The sequence below is a fragment of the Bactrocera oleae genome, chromosome 2 (genome assembly GCF_042242935.1).
Source record: "Bactrocera oleae isolate idBacOlea1 chromosome 2, idBacOlea1, whole genome shotgun sequence".
NCBI classification, from domain to species: Eukaryota; Metazoa; Arthropoda; class Insecta; order Diptera; family Tephritidae; genus Bactrocera; species Bactrocera oleae.
In genome coordinates this window covers 51,328,326-51,345,678 of record NC_091536.1, presented here as the reverse complement: position 1 = coordinate 51,345,678, position 17,353 = coordinate 51,328,326, and the positions used below count along the sequence as shown (strand labels likewise).

The 17,353-nt window shown below is 34.7% G+C and overlaps 1 long non-coding RNA gene across 1 annotated transcript in view; it reads right to left on the bottom strand.

Annotated features, from left to right (window-relative positions):
• The window catches only part of LOC138859019 (uncharacterized), a 209,338-nt gene extending 203,255 nt beyond the window's left edge, over nt 1–6,083 (bottom strand). The window contains exon 1 of the long non-coding RNA XR_011398057.1: nt 5,066–6,083. This is a non-coding gene — a long non-coding RNA (uncharacterized lncRNA). The remainder of the gene's footprint in view (nt 1–5,065) is intronic.
• Nucleotides 6,084–17,353: the final 11,270 nt, after the last annotated feature.

Below are 17,353 nucleotides of genomic sequence, written 5' to 3'. Positions count from 1 at the left end.
GAATGACGTCAGTATTGTGGAGCGAAAGTGTTCAAGAACTTGATGGTGAAATTATCGGCAAAGACAAAAAAATTATGTTGTTCGTTGGTAACAATTTTTCCACCTAACACCACTGCTCTGATTCATCCTCTTGACCAAGACAGAGCAGAAATAAAAAACTTTTAATTTAAAAATTATTCCAATTGAACGAGGAACTTTAATGAAAACTTTTATCTAATTTATCTTAATAATTATTGGACGTTTTTCATTATATTCAGGTGATGGTTGGTGAAACCTGAAAATTTTTTTAATTGTTTTAAAAAGGCAAAAATCGTCATACCAGCAATTCTGACGGTGTGAGCTGCGAAATTGAACTGGGTGTTTTCGAGGAAAGACCAAACCTCCAAGAATATATCCGTTGTGATGACTAACTTTAATGTAGCGGATTTTTTACAAATGATGAAATATCGCATAGGTCCGCAACAATTATCAGTAATAGCAATATATGATAAACTGTGAAAACAATAATGATTGCAAGTGTTAAGAAGACCTTAACTACATTAAATACTTTGGACAAAATCTTTATTGAAAACAGTATTGAATTAATCTTTGAAATTTTCGAAATGGATGAAATGATTGCAAGATTAGTGAAAGCAAAAAAAAACCAAAAAAACCCAAAGTAAAATTACTAATTATTTTTCATAAGCAAAATTATTTTCATTAACTAAAATGTACTAACTTTTTCTAAATAAAATAAAACACAAATACATTTTTTCTGTTTGCTTACCTGTGCATTTCGCTTATGTGTACTAAATCGTGTTTAACTCTTAGCTAAACGGAATTGATGAGCAAATTGTCACCATCTTAAATGCCGAAAAGCGAAATATTATAGACTGCTATACAATATATAATTATATATAATTTGGAATACAGGATCACAATGAGATGGGGAATTGGTGGTTTATTTTTATTACATAAATTATTGTATATGGTCTAATAACAAATATCGTAACAATTTTATTTGCAACATATTTATTACTCTCGCTACATGTTACAACAGAGTATAGTAGTTGTGTTCACCTAAATGTTATTTGTTACGCCTTAATCTAATCAAGGTACACATGAGTTATATTTATATATTAATATGTGTTGTGAATTTTTAGCACTGGTACTGCAGATGGTGCGAAATCGGACTTTTTTTATGTCCATAAAATGAAGCTAATCGAAAACTTGTAAAATTATATAATTAAGCTCCAAAATAAGAAAAAAAACTAAAATCGCGTACAGTGAATCGCAGTAGGGAGGGGAATCTGTGGTTTAAAAATGTTCAAAAAGTTGGTGACATTTTAAACCATAGATGCCTAATAGCTTTAATTTACATATCTCACAAACCACTTAAAGCATATATACGAAACCTGAGCACGATCTGAAACTTGTTCCGACGGTATAAAAATTGGTGAAATCGTATGATAACCATGTGCACTTCCATAAAACGGGAAACTACTCAAAGTGAGTTAAATCATTAAACATTGCTCCTAGCATTAGCATTTCATAGCCAAACTCAGAGAGCATCTTTTCTGGTAACAGTATGTCGTGATGCCAAAAATGGAAACCATCGGGTTAGGAGTATAAGCACTCCTATACCTAATATAAGAAATTTAAACTTCCAGTTGGTTCTATAAACATATAGTATTGGATATGCTATAGTTAGATGTGTGAAATCGGTCTACGAATTACCGCAGTTAACATTCACTATGAACATATAATGGTTTTCGGAATTCTAGCACACTTGCCAGGAAACATATTCTTTCAGCTGGCTTTAAACCGTTCTATTGGTCAATATCTGTTGTACTTTAATGAAATTAAGTGCACATATTATTCTTAACAAAATTTTATTTGATTAACAATATACCAAATACGATTATAATCCATTCACAGTTCCCTCGAATAATGAAGGTTAACATCTTTTGAAACATTTTGTAGTATAAAGTTTTGTCAACAGCTGAAAATATAGGCCTGGCTTTGATCCTTGAAAATTACGGGAGTATAAAGTGATGGGTTAGACACAAAATGTATCCTTCTTTTTTGAAATAAAGTTTTGCCAATATCAGAAAATATTTTCCTGTCTTTAACCCCTGCAAATTAGGAAAATATAAAAATGTTTGGTTGCACTCAAACTTTTCATTTCTGTACATATTTCCTCTAAAATATATTTTAAACCTATATCTAAGAGTTCAACCGTAAAACATCAGGTATACACCTTTTGGCTAATCCTAATTGGAGCGTAACTAAGTACCAAGAATTCTTAATTTTTTTCGCTCTACGTTGGTGCCACAACATTTAAAATTGTAGCATCCTCTATTTGCTTATTGTGGCCGCATGCTGTGTGTATGATGCAATGCACAATTCTTACCCTTTCGCACATTCGAATTTCCACAAAAGCAACAAAAATTCAAAGGTTGTCAAAAAGATACGCAGAGAGGGTATTTCAAAGAAAAGTGTGACGTTTATATGTAAATACATATTCAAATTATTTATGTTTTGTTATCGGTAAAAATGTTTAGTATAGATTCGGAGAAGATCCCGGTAAATTTTTCTAACTCTCTGCTGCACGTTTCTTACTGGTTATTTTCTTTGTATACCAGTGGTTTGAGTTTGGCTGTCAAAGTACAGGTCAGAATTAGCAGATAATAGATGATTTTTAGCATAAATATTTTTTTTTTGCTGTAGGTAGTCAAAGTCATAAATACTAATTGAGCCTGCCGTTGTTGTGCGTCATTCTGTTCTTTATTTATTTTTTTCACAAAATATTTATGCAATTTTTATCTGGAATGCGTAAGCAAATCCAAAATGGATCATAATTGTCCCAATATTACTTATTGTAATATGTATATTCCCACCTGTTTCGAAACAATTACTCTCAACTTATGCAATCTAAGTATATGCATAGAAAAGCCAAGTTTATGAACATGTAAGGGAGGGCTAAGTTCGGGTGTTACTGAACATTTTATGCTCGCTCCAGGATCAAAGCCAGAAATGTCTTTAGGTGTATACAAAACTCTATATTAAATTATATTGTGAAAGAATTCAACATTCGTTATTCGACGAAAGGACGAACTGACTACAATCATGTTTGGTATCGTATTAATTTATATTATAGGTTGTAGACTCGCTTAGTGTCATTACTATAATTTGCTCCATATCTAAGATATTAAAATTAAAATTAACCTAGTCAACTCAAATGAGATACATGTGATATATAAAAATCTACTCACTTTTATTGTCGAACATAATCGCTTTAAAGTCAGGATGTATTTGGGCTAGGATTTAACCGACTTTATCCATTTCGACACTACAGCATACTGCTACTAGGAAACTATGCTCTCTCAGTTTTATTAAGATACCTCACATATTGATCAATATATTATAAGTTATAAAGTCAAGTGAATGTTTGAAAATCCTTATATTACGTTTATATGGGCTGGGGGCAGTATGGAACCTATGTTTTCCATTTTTTACAACACGACCTATTTTTTCAAAAATCGATTCTTTTTTACTTTCGTTAAGGTACCTCACAGATTGACTGCTATTTTCGGTAATAGCCTTAGCCACTTAATCCCACATATTCGGTATCGCGGAACTTGAAAAGTTATGGCCCTATTTCGATCCCGAATAACACATAACATAAAAAAGTCAAAATTTTATTATGTACAGAATTTGTTTAAAATCGGTTAAGTAGTTTCTGAAAAATATGGGTTTTCACCCAAAGATAGGCAGTACAATGCCATTGTCCAATTTTGATACCGGCTCCCATGGAGTGCTTCTGTACCATCTTGGATGTAAATTTTTTTCTTATTGAGTTTTTGCTCTTTTAGTAGTTTTTAACATAACCATTATACGGGAAGTGGGCGTGTTTATCATGTGATTTAACCGGTTTTCACAGTACATAAAGACCATTTTAAAGGCCACCTTTTAACAAGTTTGGTTAAAACAGGTTGAGTAGTTTTTGAAATATTCTCATTAAATTTATTAGAGGACGTGGTCATGCCACCTAATAAAAATTTTCAACCCACGGATGCGCCTTTCGACGACGAGACCTTCTACCATATAACGGTTTTGTATCTTAATATCTTGGAGCTTAATTATAGCCCCATATATTTTTTCGCTTAACAGCATTTTGGTGGCGTGTCAGTGGAGGGATTTCGCTAATCTGGAATTCCAACCCGACAGTTAAACCGTCTTGTCAAGCTGAGCGTTTATATATATATATTTAAATCTATATCTATCTCGACTAGTTTTGGGTGATACAAACAACGGTTAGGTGAACAAAGCTATAGTACTCTGGAGCAACATATTGCAAGAGTATAATAACTATAATTACTATATCTGTCTGCATTGTGTACGAAATTGAATTTATGTGTTTTTTATTTGGATTATGGATTCTAGTATATTTAATTAAATTGTATATTGTGATCTACCTGGTACATTAGCAATCACTAAATTCTCATGACCATCAGATCACAAATGCTAGTACATGTTTGGACATAGTAATCAACAAAATTGTATACATTCATTAGAATATACCTTAGCGAATATAAAAAAATAAGGACAGTAACGAGCAATTGAAGAACTTTGATTAGGAGCGATAGAATTCAAAATATTTAAATCAGTTTGAACTTTTTTTATTTTTTAATGCCGAGTTTTGTTTTCCAAAGGTGTATTTGTGAAAAAAACCTAGTTCTTAAAATAAAACTTTTTAATTTAGATGGTATGCCATACTAAATTCGGAGAGTCGATCAAAAATACGTTCTGTTTTTCTTATTATCGAGTTGAATATTTGGCAGTTATTGATGGAACTATAAACGCAAATAAGTTTCAAAAAGTTTCAGAACATTATTTTATACCTTTCATTGAAGGTGCACTCCACCATCTTGAGAACGAAAATTATTTTGTTTCAAATTTTCATTTTTGTTTTTTATGTTACAAAAAATGTGGATCAAGTGAGAATAAATAACTCGATTGGAACGGCCAATCTTTAAAATCCCTTGACTGAATTATGTATTATATTAGTATGCACAAGACTCACCTTAAACAAAGCTTTGAATTAAGTAGAATTTTCGTACTTCATTTACGCACTGTATTTTCATTACTCTGTTTTAGTTTTTTATAGCATTTTCAGTAAAAAACCACTCCATTGATTATTTTATAATTATTTTGTATATTTTGTTGTCGGCATGTTAATTGATTTTGTATTATATTATATAAAAAAATCAGTCCAATATAAGAAAATTGAAACCACAAATCCTGACAACGGCGAAATAACGGATGAAATTATATGCACACATTTGCGATTGCTGCATGAAAAGAATGTCCCGCTGCAAAACGAGAAGTTTCTCTTTTCCAATTGCATTATTATCGTTTTTATGGTTTTCTTCTAAATTGAAAATTTCAAAACTTTATCTAAAATCTAAAATATAATTTATTTATTGTACTAATATATGTTTCACTTTATTAAAATTGAAATCGGCATCCCACGACACCAGAAAATCGTTATTCAGAAGTAGATATGAGCACATTGCAATTGTGAATAAATTAGTTTTAGTTCTAGTACATTGACAATTCGCCACATATGATTTAAAATCTTTGGTTTGTTGCACTTGGATTTTCTTTTCAATATGATTCTTTTGAAATTCCACAAAAATTTTCTTTTAACTATTACAATATTTCTTCAACGTAAATTCAGCGCGGCCGCTTAGATTGGTTAAGTTCACTAGAGTTTATGCCATTATTTGCGGCTAGCTGGAAAGCTTTAACTTTCTTGAGGCGCAAATATTATCAAACAAATCGAGTTCGGCAGCCGAGGATACAATAGAAAAGCAGCAACAGCGACAGGACTCATTCGCCTCAACCTATCGGCGAAAAATGTCCAGAATACGAATATCTTTACTGCTCTTTTGTTCAGTTCATCTTCGATGAAAAACACTCATATGCTTGGATGTGTATTGCAGCGAACGCTCACCGACAGCGGTGAAGGGTCGCGCACCAGTAATGCTACTACGAAGAGTATAGCAGCGGTGGTAACCAGCAGAAGCAACAAAAGTTGCCGAAACAAGATACAAAACATTAATGTGCACGAAAACGAGCGAATGAGAATCGACAAACGCGAATAAAAAAAGGAAAACGAAAGCATCAACGACATTACAATAAAAACTATTCGTACGATTATTTAACATACACCATAGTTGTTTGAAACGTAGCCAATAGCTCGTTCCTCTCACCGCATATCCACCGTTATTGTCATAGTCAGAGGCATCGTTATCAAATTTTAGGGCAGATATTATAATGTTCGAAGTCAAAAAACTAAAAGTATTATTTTTTTTGAAAATTTAAGAAGATGAGACTTAGCACTTATGGTTGTACCAGAAACTAGCAGGATGTTTTCAAACAGGTTGGACACATCGACTCTTTCAGCGTTCCGTTGTGCTGGTGGTGTTTCTTATTATTCCTGTTTTTACTCTCACAATTTGATGAATGTAAGGGTTTGTACATACATTTACTAAAAGTTGTGCGTATGCAGCTGAATACTAAAAGCTTCAAGGTATATTAAAAATGGATTTAAAAAAATACACCTAACTGGGGTGAACTGGCCCGATCGTACAAGAACGTTGTCGCTCATTTCATTCAACTTGGTTCATATAAAATACCCTCATTAAACTACAAACGCACAAGTGAAGAAGGGAAAAAGCGAAATCGAATGAAACAACAACAGCTATCCATTAAAGAACGAACAGTAACAAAATATGTTAGCGAAACAAAAAAAAATGCAGGGTAATAAAAGATATACAAGTTTTCCTTCTTGATATGGCGACGGTATGGAAGATATAACGTTATATACGATTAAAACACTTGTGTAAAGATGCATCTGCTATATGTATACGAATATATGCATGTTTGTAAATAGAAACTCCCCTTTCATATGTACTTTCTTGTTCATGTTCAGAGTTAAGTCTTAACGGGTGGTACAATATTATATATATAGGGGGTTTTATTATATATAAGAAACAAATGTTTTGATCTAAGTGAGAATGAATACAAAACAATCGAAAGCAGTCAAAGTAACAAAAAAAAACTTTTCTTCCAATAAGATTTTCTTAACACACTTTAGCAGGACCGTATTTTATAATGGTGAAAAATTTTTGTACACACAAATTTTCTAAAAATATATTTAAAGTAAAACTTTTTGTTTATCGTTTAAATATCGTCCATTTGTCGCATTACAGCTCTCTACATTTACATAAATACTTACATATGTAAGTACATTTATATATACACATTACCAAATGCGCTATCAAAAACACACAAGCTTGCTTGTGTACATTAGTTTTGTCAGTCTATCGCAAAACTAATGTACACATATGTGAAATACAACGAAAATTGCAAGCATCATGAGAACAACAACATAATCTAACCTAACTCTCATTCTTTAGCATCTTCTACTATGATAATACCCATTACCCTCCTTCCGCACAACCGACAGGATTGGCGCAATCTGCATACGAGCGGAATTAGCCAAGTCAGAAAAGGCAAGAGAGATTTTTAAGTGTTGGGCTAGGATTTATAGTAACGATATAATAAATTGTTAAATTTTTATTTATTAAGAGGAAGCAATAAATTCTTTTTAATTTTGAAAAGTGAGCCATATATACAAGTCAAATGTACTGGAATGAGAATTAAAATCATGACATATACGCGGAATGGTTCGTTTAGTTCGAAATTTCATCTACTGGATTTTAACAGTAAAGGTCTAAACTGCCTCGAAAAGCGAACTGGGATATTAAATTTAATTTGAGACAGGAGAAAAGAACTGCAAACTGTTCCATTCAAGATTTTTACTAAGAATATTATGCCAAGCATTTCCCTACGACTAGAAAGTGTAGGCAGATTTATAAATTTTAAACGACTAGCAGATGGAGGCAGACTTACGGATAATATAATATACGGATCTTTAAGATCTTTAGACCAACGTTTAACAAAACTGAGGATAGCTTTTGCTTTCAAGATCATGGTATCAATATGAAGACTAAAATTAACTCCCAAATCAATATAGTTAAAAACTTGTTCTGGACTATGGCGTTTTATTACATAAAGAGAGGGGTGCACAGATCTACGGGAAAAGCACATCGTCTTACATTTATTGAGATTCAATGGCAAATCATTTCTATCACACCATGCAACCAAATTGTTTAAGTCTGTTTGCAACAGACACCTTTCCTCAGTTGAAGTGTATGATTTAAAAAGCTTTACGAGTTTTTTCGTAAGTCCACATTCTGTTGATGGTTGGAAATATGCGTTCCACTGGTGCCGATGTTCCTGGAAGTTTCGGAGCATATTCAACGATCTCTGAAAGCTCACCGACTGGTATGTTTTGCTTCAACAGAAAAGTAAACATTGAACGCAACGTTTGTCAACGAATGTCTGCTCTTTGCTCCATTCATCAATTCGCTTGTCACGTATATACTGAGATATATAAGTGAAGTGTTCGAACAACTTATGTGAAGTAGTTCCTGATGCATTCAAAATAATATTTTTTGTAAGGAATATAAAAGTTTTCTCAATTTTTTCCAAGTCAAATTTATCAGTGAGTAGCACCCAACCAAATAGTTTTACATGAGCAAACTGTTGAGTACATGCCTCAAAATATTCGTAGCATATTAAAGACAATTAAACATGAGAAAACGTAAACCGAGGTGTAAAATTAAAAATTTACTTCGAAACTGTTTTTTCTCTACTTCAAATTGCTTTAAGTCATAGTTTTCTTTCATCAGGTTCTCCATTTCCTCTTTTACTTGCAACAGAAAGTAATTGTGTTAGTTTGCTAATTGTTCATTAAATGTTGCAAGTGTTTGTAAATTGCAATTGCTGGAATATAATCGCCTTCAATTTTCTTTATTGTTTCATCGAAAATTATGTATGAATAATTATATTAAAAAATGTATCGATTTTGGAAAAATCTCAGTTAATAAAAATATATTTTCACCTATTCCTGAACTAACATGACCCAGAGCTTCGATAATGGATTACTAAAATAAAAAAAATTTTGGATACATCCGGTTTTTTTGTCTTGCAGTATCTCGGGACTGTGCTCTCGGTCTTTCAGCAATTTCATCTTCGCTAGCCTTTTGCATAATATACGTTATTTTACAGCGTATCCCAGTCAATTTGGGAGGATAGCGTATGACCCACAACATCGTTGGAGCGTATTGGTAGAGGTTTCCCTAGTTCCTGAGAGAGCATTCGTCTTTCATTTCGGAAACGGACACATTTTACGACGAGGTGATCTGCCGTTTCAATGTAATTTTCACAGTACATGGTTAGTTAGGTGTTTCAAGGTGCTTTTATTTATAAAGATATGGTCTATAAAAACTATAAGAGGTAATAATTCACCTCGCCGTGTTCGCGCATAATCCACTATTGAATATTGGGTATCAAGGAGTGGATCCACCTACCCTTACTTGAAGTATTACACCTTTTCTGCCATTGAGCGAGACACTTCTCGTCGATTTTTCCAAGTTCTTGAGCATGCTAGTTGGATGTTTTGACGAGTCAAATGTCACGCACTAATGAACAACGCAAAGCTGCTATGTCCATGGATAGTCTACCTGAGATAACACTAATTACATCATATGATACAGTTCTAAACGCACAGCACGTCCTTAGTAATGCTAGTCTGTGTATTGAGACCAATTCTCTCATATAAGAACTCTGTCTTCGAAATAATTTTCCACAATTCGACAAAGGTAATCCGGGACCTTTAGCTCTTTCAGAGCCCTTATAATTAGCGTCCATTTAGCCGAGTTGAGGGCGTTCTTTATGTCGAGGGTAATGACAAGGAAGTATTGCTTATCACCTCATCGCCGTCTACTCTCTTTCAATGCTTTGTTTTGCTATTTTTGTGACGGTGTCTATTGCATCCACGGTGCTTCGTTCTTTCCGGAAACCAACCTGCTTTGAATCCAATCCACAGTCTCCTTCAGTGTATTTCTCAAGCCGTCTACATATTATAGTTTCCAGAACCTTTTCTGCCGTATTGAGCATGCAGATAGGGCGATACGATGAGGGTTCACCCTTGAAGAGCCGAACGAGCCGTTGCCGCTGCCAGTCTTGTGGAAAAACCCCTTCCCTCAAACAAATTGTATATGCTTGACAAAACAGTTTGGGTTTTCTTTTTCATAGCAAAGGTGGTATTCTGTCCAGACCAAGTGCTTTTTGATCTTTATTCTTGCCACAGCAAGTTTCAGTTCCTCATGGGACACCTTCGGGATTTCCCCCATGTTTAATCGAAAAACTGCCACTCGCATGGGTTCATATCTTGTAAACAGGGCACGAACAGCCTCACGCAAGATAATAGGAGATATAAGGGGTCTTCTTGATATTCCTATTTCTTCATCACCATCTGATAAGCTTTTCCCCAAGGGTAATTTTCTAACTGTGAAAGGAGCAGGTTGAAAGCGTTTTCTTGCTTTATGAAGCTATTTCCGCTATTTTCGAAATTCGACGTGGAGTTCCTCAAAGTCGCGTCTTCCTCTAGCCTGTTGTTGCCTACGCCGAAACCTGAAGCATTCAGTTCTTAGCTGAGCGATATCTTCAGACCACCAGTACGAGGGTGCTTGGTTTACCCCGTTCTTCCTTCATGGCATTCCAGTTACCGACTATGGGGACCCCGGTACCTGGTGCTAACTTTTTATTGCAAGATATCTTAGCAAAATTAACTGAACGTATAATATTGGATATACTATAGTTTAAAGCCGAAAATATTTGAATTTACCTTCACTCCCATGCCGAATATGTCGTTTAGTGTGTGAGTTATAGATTTATAAAATTGCTTAAAAATATTGAGAACATAGGTAGCAACTATTTATTTTTATTTAACTGATTATATTAAATTTAGCTTCTTTAGTTGAGTTTATATCACATAATTTTAATTGATGGATTATTTTAATATAATATAATTTTCGTTGATGCCAAGTAAAATATAGTAATAAAACGAAGTGAGTCTATGACCTTCAATATAAGTTTATAAGATACCAAAATTGATTATAATTCATCTACAATTATGTTGAACAATGAATGTTGAATTATTTCGCAACATTTTTTTATATAAAGTTTTGCCAAAATGAATTATTTCCTCGGTTTTGCTCATTGCAAGTTGCAAGAGTATAAAATGTTCGGTTGCACCCGAACTTAGTCCTTCATTACTTGTTTAACATGAAGTTTTGTCAACACCTTTAGGTATTTCTTCGGCTTTGATCCTTGCAAGTTGCAAGAGTATGAAATGTTCGGTTACACCCGAAATTTGGTCTTCCTTACTTGTTCAATATAAACTTTTCCAACCCTTAGATAGTTAGATTTTATTCAAATACTCATTGTACATAATAGGAATGGTATGATAGAGTATATACCCATTCATCTAAATAAGTTATATTTATTCTACGCATGTAAGTGTCTATTAAGATCGTGGTAAAAAAGCGGCACCAATTATTTCTCCTGGGACACATAGCACACGCAACAAAAAGTTATAAGCAAACCGAATCCAGAATTGGTATGCCGATACAACTACCGCGTGTACGAGATTTTACATTTAAAGCAAATAGTAGTATCAATTTTTGTATTGTACATATTGTATCTCCATATGTTGATATTTGTATATAGATATCTATGAATACTTATTTCTGATTTATAAGTAAAAATAATATCAGTAAATAAAGTAACTTGACGCAAAAAGAGATGGTTCATTATTATGTATTTGGTTTATTTGTTTATATTGGTGTCTTACCTAAACACGCCGAAGTGGTGAAATATTGATACCGTAGATATTATATTTGTAAATCACACCTGTATCTACTTTAAAGTAAATTTATTCTCGACTTGTTGAAGAACATATAGGGTTTTTCCGATCGTAGATAGATTATTATATAATTTTGACTAACATTGCTAGACGGTAGTCATTTAGCTTATATTAATAATTACTACAGTTAGGCACTACCAAGCATTCAATACCCACGGAACGTATGTTTCCATATTTAGTAACTCAAATAACCTCTCTTGATTTTTATTAAGAATTGAAGGCAGTTTTAAGAGATAATAATAATATGTGTTCCGTGAAGTGTGACTTGTAGTACTAAGTTCAGATACCTAAAAGTGTGTAATACCGCTCCGAAGAACCTGGGGGAAAATCTCGCAATCTAAACAACTCAGAGTTCTTACTGTCAGACATTATGAATCCCCATTTCCATTTTAACCTCTTTACCAGATATATTATTATTATAAATTTTGACCTTTAATAGTTGACATTACGATATAAAAGCAATGCGAATATGGGAGTAATTAGAGAGTTTGACTCATGTTCATAAAGAATAATTATTAACGAAAGTACATTTCACATACAATTTTATTATTTTTAATAATTTGGATAATTCATAGACAGATGTCACCCATTTTCGACATGAAGTTAAAATTAATTTTAGAAACTATGTTCACTTAAGGTAACATATATTACATATACGGCGGACATATACGGAATAGATCTTTTTAGAAGTTCGCAAATAATTAATTTAATTATTAATCGAGTTTCTGAGATTTGAGATTCACTCACAGGTTTGTTGTTCCACGCCATTGTCAAATTTTTATTTCGATTCATATGAGAACCTGCTGTACTATCTCTCGTTTTTGATACTTTTAGTTAAAGTTTTATCGCCTTTTAATAAGCTTCCTAAACCTATTCGGGTTGCTGCTCTCTACTATGATCATATGCACCAAATTCAAGAGAAAATAGAATATGAGTACGTTAGGTTAGGTATGGTCGTGGGGTTGATCCAAACTCGATGAATCTCACTTGGACAGAAATTCGTACTTTGTGTTACCCAAAAATTCCTAAGGTAGATCACCAAATCCACAACGATCGACGAATCGTTGTGTGCTTACCACAAACTTATTTAGGCGGTTAATATCGATCCTAGCAAATACACTGGGTTCGTGTCCGTGTGGTATGTCTACCGAGATATTTCAATCTCTGTCTGGCAAAACCTGAGAAATAGAGAAGGAAGTGATAAGATGATTCCATCTCACCTTCCTCTATATAGCTTTGGCCTATAAGTGTGGCGAGATTGACTTTGCTAAGAGCCAGTAGATGGGATGACCTCTTACAGGCCACTCCAGGCCAGGAAGATCTCGCAGTCGCACAAGTTCTGGTTGTTGACCAGCGCTTGCGGAGCTCACTGGAGGTCCAATTTTTCAACGCCAGAACGCAAGCAGACATAGGAGAACCGATTCGACTCCAACTGGATAACATTGAGAAAAGGGTGCCCTCCCTAGCCAGCTCATCGGCTTTGCAGTTTTCAGCGATTCTGCTGTGGCCGGGCACATATACTAGTCTAATATGGAAGAAGCCTGAAGCTATTGCTAATAATGTCATGCACTCCTTAACTAGTTTTGAGCGCACAGTCAGCGAGATCAAAGCTGGTATAGAAGCTCGGCTGTCGGAGTGGATGCACACTTCTCTGAAGAAGGCTGCACTCCGGAGCAGTACATCTATTGATGCCTTCATGGCAGCTCTCTCCGCTTGGAAGACGTTGCAGTGGTCTGATAGTCTGAAACTATAGCTGATGGAGAGCTTCCAACAGATAACTCCACCACTTACTTTTCCCCTTAACTTCGATCCGTCCGTGAAGAAGCTCACTACACCGCTTCTCCAACAGCTTCCCTAAGTCCAATAGCAACATTCCCCGCCAACGCCTATCAGTCATGTCTACCGGTGCAACGTGTAGAATGGCAATGTGCCTTAATACATAACAGATGCCGATGAGGGCCTCCCTTTTAACACGCTCCAGCTGCTTAGCTAGTGTGGTTTTTTTAATCGTCTCCACCAAACAACAATCCCATAAAACATTATTTGCTCAACTATGGTTCTATAGAACCAGAGCACTACTTTTGGTGAGAGGTCCCACTTCTTCCCAATTGCTCCTCTACAACAGTATAAGGCGACCGATGCCTTCCTCACTCTCTCATCAATATTTTGCGTCCATGACAGCTTCGTATCAAGAATGAGCCCCAAGTACCTCACCCGATCCACCGGTTGAAGAAGAGAGCCAACGAGGGGAGAGTAGCATCAGAGATTTTATATTTCCTTATAAATAAAACTAGCTCAGTTTTATTTGGATTTATGGCTTATCCATTTCTCTCTGCCCACTTGGTAACCACATTTAGATACCCTTGGGCAAGATCGTAATCGAACCACCTGGCAGCCTCGTTCCTCGAGTTCTTTTAGCAGGTCGTTCACCACTAGAATCCAGAGCAAAGGGGAATGGACACCACCTTGAGAGGTTCCCCTGTTTACTTTCCTTCTTCTTTAGAGCTGCGCAAAGCTTCTTACTGTAAAGTTCCCAGTAAGTGTTTCTCAAGGTTTGTATGGTTCACTACAAATGAAATTAAAAAGTGAGGCACCCCTAGCGTTTATGTCCGAGCTTCGTCAGACCGTTCCTTGAGTTCACTATCATTGGAAGTGATTCCACCTCGCCATCGTGCGGCATTTAGGCCGAGAAGAGCCAGAGTTCTCCGGCTTCGCCTTCAAGCCTAGCAGTCACGACATCCTCGTTTCTGAAATCAGGTAAAAGAAAAGTATTTAGTTCGTTTCGGACCAACATAGTCTGCCTACCACCGTAGGGAGGTACTATTTTATCCGCCATGCGGCGGTTCGACTTCGGCATTCAAGCCATTTCATTTTTGTATTTTCTGTGGTCCCGAATCCACCATGAATCTAGCAGAGGTTACTTTGGTGGTGCTGGCGATTCCGCCTCGCACCTCCGCCCTATCTACGTGTCCAGCCGGCAGGCTTCTTCATGGAAGACGATTCCGTCATTTCAGGCAGTACCCAGGCGGAACACTGTCCGATTTTAAGGTCGGTTCTGACCTACTTCCACCCAAAACCGTTCTTATAGTTTTTTTATTCATGTCTGTTTAGTCCCCACTCACACCCGCTATCCAGCTCCCGGAAGGTAGTCGCCTTTAATAGTCTGAAGGTATTCTCTGTTAAGTAGCCAAATCGAGGGTTGATGCACGTCTTTTTGGGGTCATACGTAGGGAGTCCTCTCAACTTACACCTACCACATTTATTTAATGATGACGGGAGAGAAACATAACCCGAGGCCGGCAAGGTTTTAATGGGACGGAGGCAGTCTCGGTATTAATCCGACAACAATTTCTGCAGCATGTCGCTGCCACACTCAGGAGATGGAATACCTCGACCGCCAACCAATGAAATGAGATAACTTTGTCCTTGTACTGAATTACTTATTGTATTTAGCTTTAAATTTTAGCCAATTAACTTTACACTAATTGAGTAAGATTGGTAATCTAACGACGAGAGTAATACTTCTTAACCAAGTTTAATGTAATTCAAAAATGTAATAAATATTAGAGATATCATGAAGAAATATTAATCAAATACGTGTGTGGAGGAGAGACCTTTATGCCGAACATGAATTCTGCCATTTTTTAACCTCATGAACAACATGCTCTTATCTCAGCTTTCTTAGAATCCGAATATACATTCGTTTAAATTGTTGCTAAAGTTTATACTTGAAGTAAGGTTCACCTTTCAATGGTTGTAGGAGTTCTAACTGGACACTATCCGATCGGGATTCATGCAGTAAGATTGAACATCTTACCGGATGCCAGCTGTTTGGAAAAATATGAGATAGAAACATCTCAACACTTCCTCCTCGAATGTCCCACTTTTAAAAGATCAAGGCAAAAACACCTCGGATCTCATACAATTAGACATCCAGATGAACTAGCAAAAATAGAAATAAAACAGCTTAGCAAATTTGTGATAGGTTCAGTGAGCATTGTCGATATGCTGAGGGATTTGTCATCTAGCCTAACTTAACCTAACCTTGTACTTGAAGTAACTGGTGTACAAACGAATGGATAGACAAACATCCAGAAATCAATTAATCCCATTTTGATATTACATATGCATATATGCAATATATGTAAGTAGCACGGCAGTGCACAAAGTTCGAATGAGCAAAACCTGATTCCTCAGAATTGTATAAATTAGGAGCTGCGATTCTGTATTCTAATGAAGAGAGGATGGATTTCCATGTAGGTACATTAGCAATACTAATTTAATTCAGGCATGTTTAGCTTATAATCGCATATTCACTTCCAAATGTTCGATTTAATTATTTCGAGGAAATACACTTGTGCTACCTGAAGTAAACTACTATAGTAAAGAACCTTTACTCTTTTCATTTCTATACCTAGAAATATCAAATATTATTTGCTTTAATTTGTATTTTTTCTTAAAAGCGAGAAAATCGTTTCTCTTTTGAAGGTATCTTTAATAAAATAGTTAGCCTCTGTCACATAGTTTACGGTTGACTGTGGTTTCTAGGGCCGGTCCGTATCTTATTGCATCCAACAAGCGTCTATTAGCAAAATCAATTAGTTTCTCATTTTACTTTTTATGTACCTAAGTTCTTTGGTTACAAATAAATAAAAAATAAAGTATTAAAATCTGATTTGTAATAAAACTAGTAACTAAAATGAAAAACAATTGCTTTTTTATTTAATCTTAATACAAACGCCATTAGAGTAAAGTTCAAATAAATTGACTGCATAATACAAATTAAAGAAACTTTTTTAAGGGAAACATAATATTGCAATATTTATGAATGGATATAAATACATTTGAATTGCAACAGTAAATTTTAAAATTTTATTTGATAAACCTTAATATAAATTTTTTTTTTGTTTTTCTAATGTTGCCTAATATTGTGATGTATGCAGTTATTTCGTTTACTCGATCCTGTGATACTATACTTTTTCATGTAATATATGTATTGCATGTATAGTTTATGTAACTGCCATATAACCGCCGGTTAATGTGGATCACTTATTTAATTTGACTACATTTTTCACTAATGTGATTGAAAATGCTGGATTATGATTTTATTTGCTTTATGTACAATCGCATTATTTTTTATATGTACGTATATAAATTCGATAACGAGAGGTTACATTGCATTTATAACTACATAACATACTGGGTTTTAATTGAGTAGAACATTTTTTTATTTATAAATTATATTTCAACTTATATTTTAACTTATTTTGACATTGTTACTTACCAAAAATGTTTATGTTACGCAAACCGTTGTTTTCATATGTGGCTTTTAACCTGTTGGTTGAAAACTAATTAAAATGAACTGTAAAAGCAAAACATAACTACAATAATTTTTTTCAAAATTGGGTGGTTGGAAATAAAACGCTACTACTAACGTTTATTAGTGAAATAATAGTAAAGGGGAGCCAA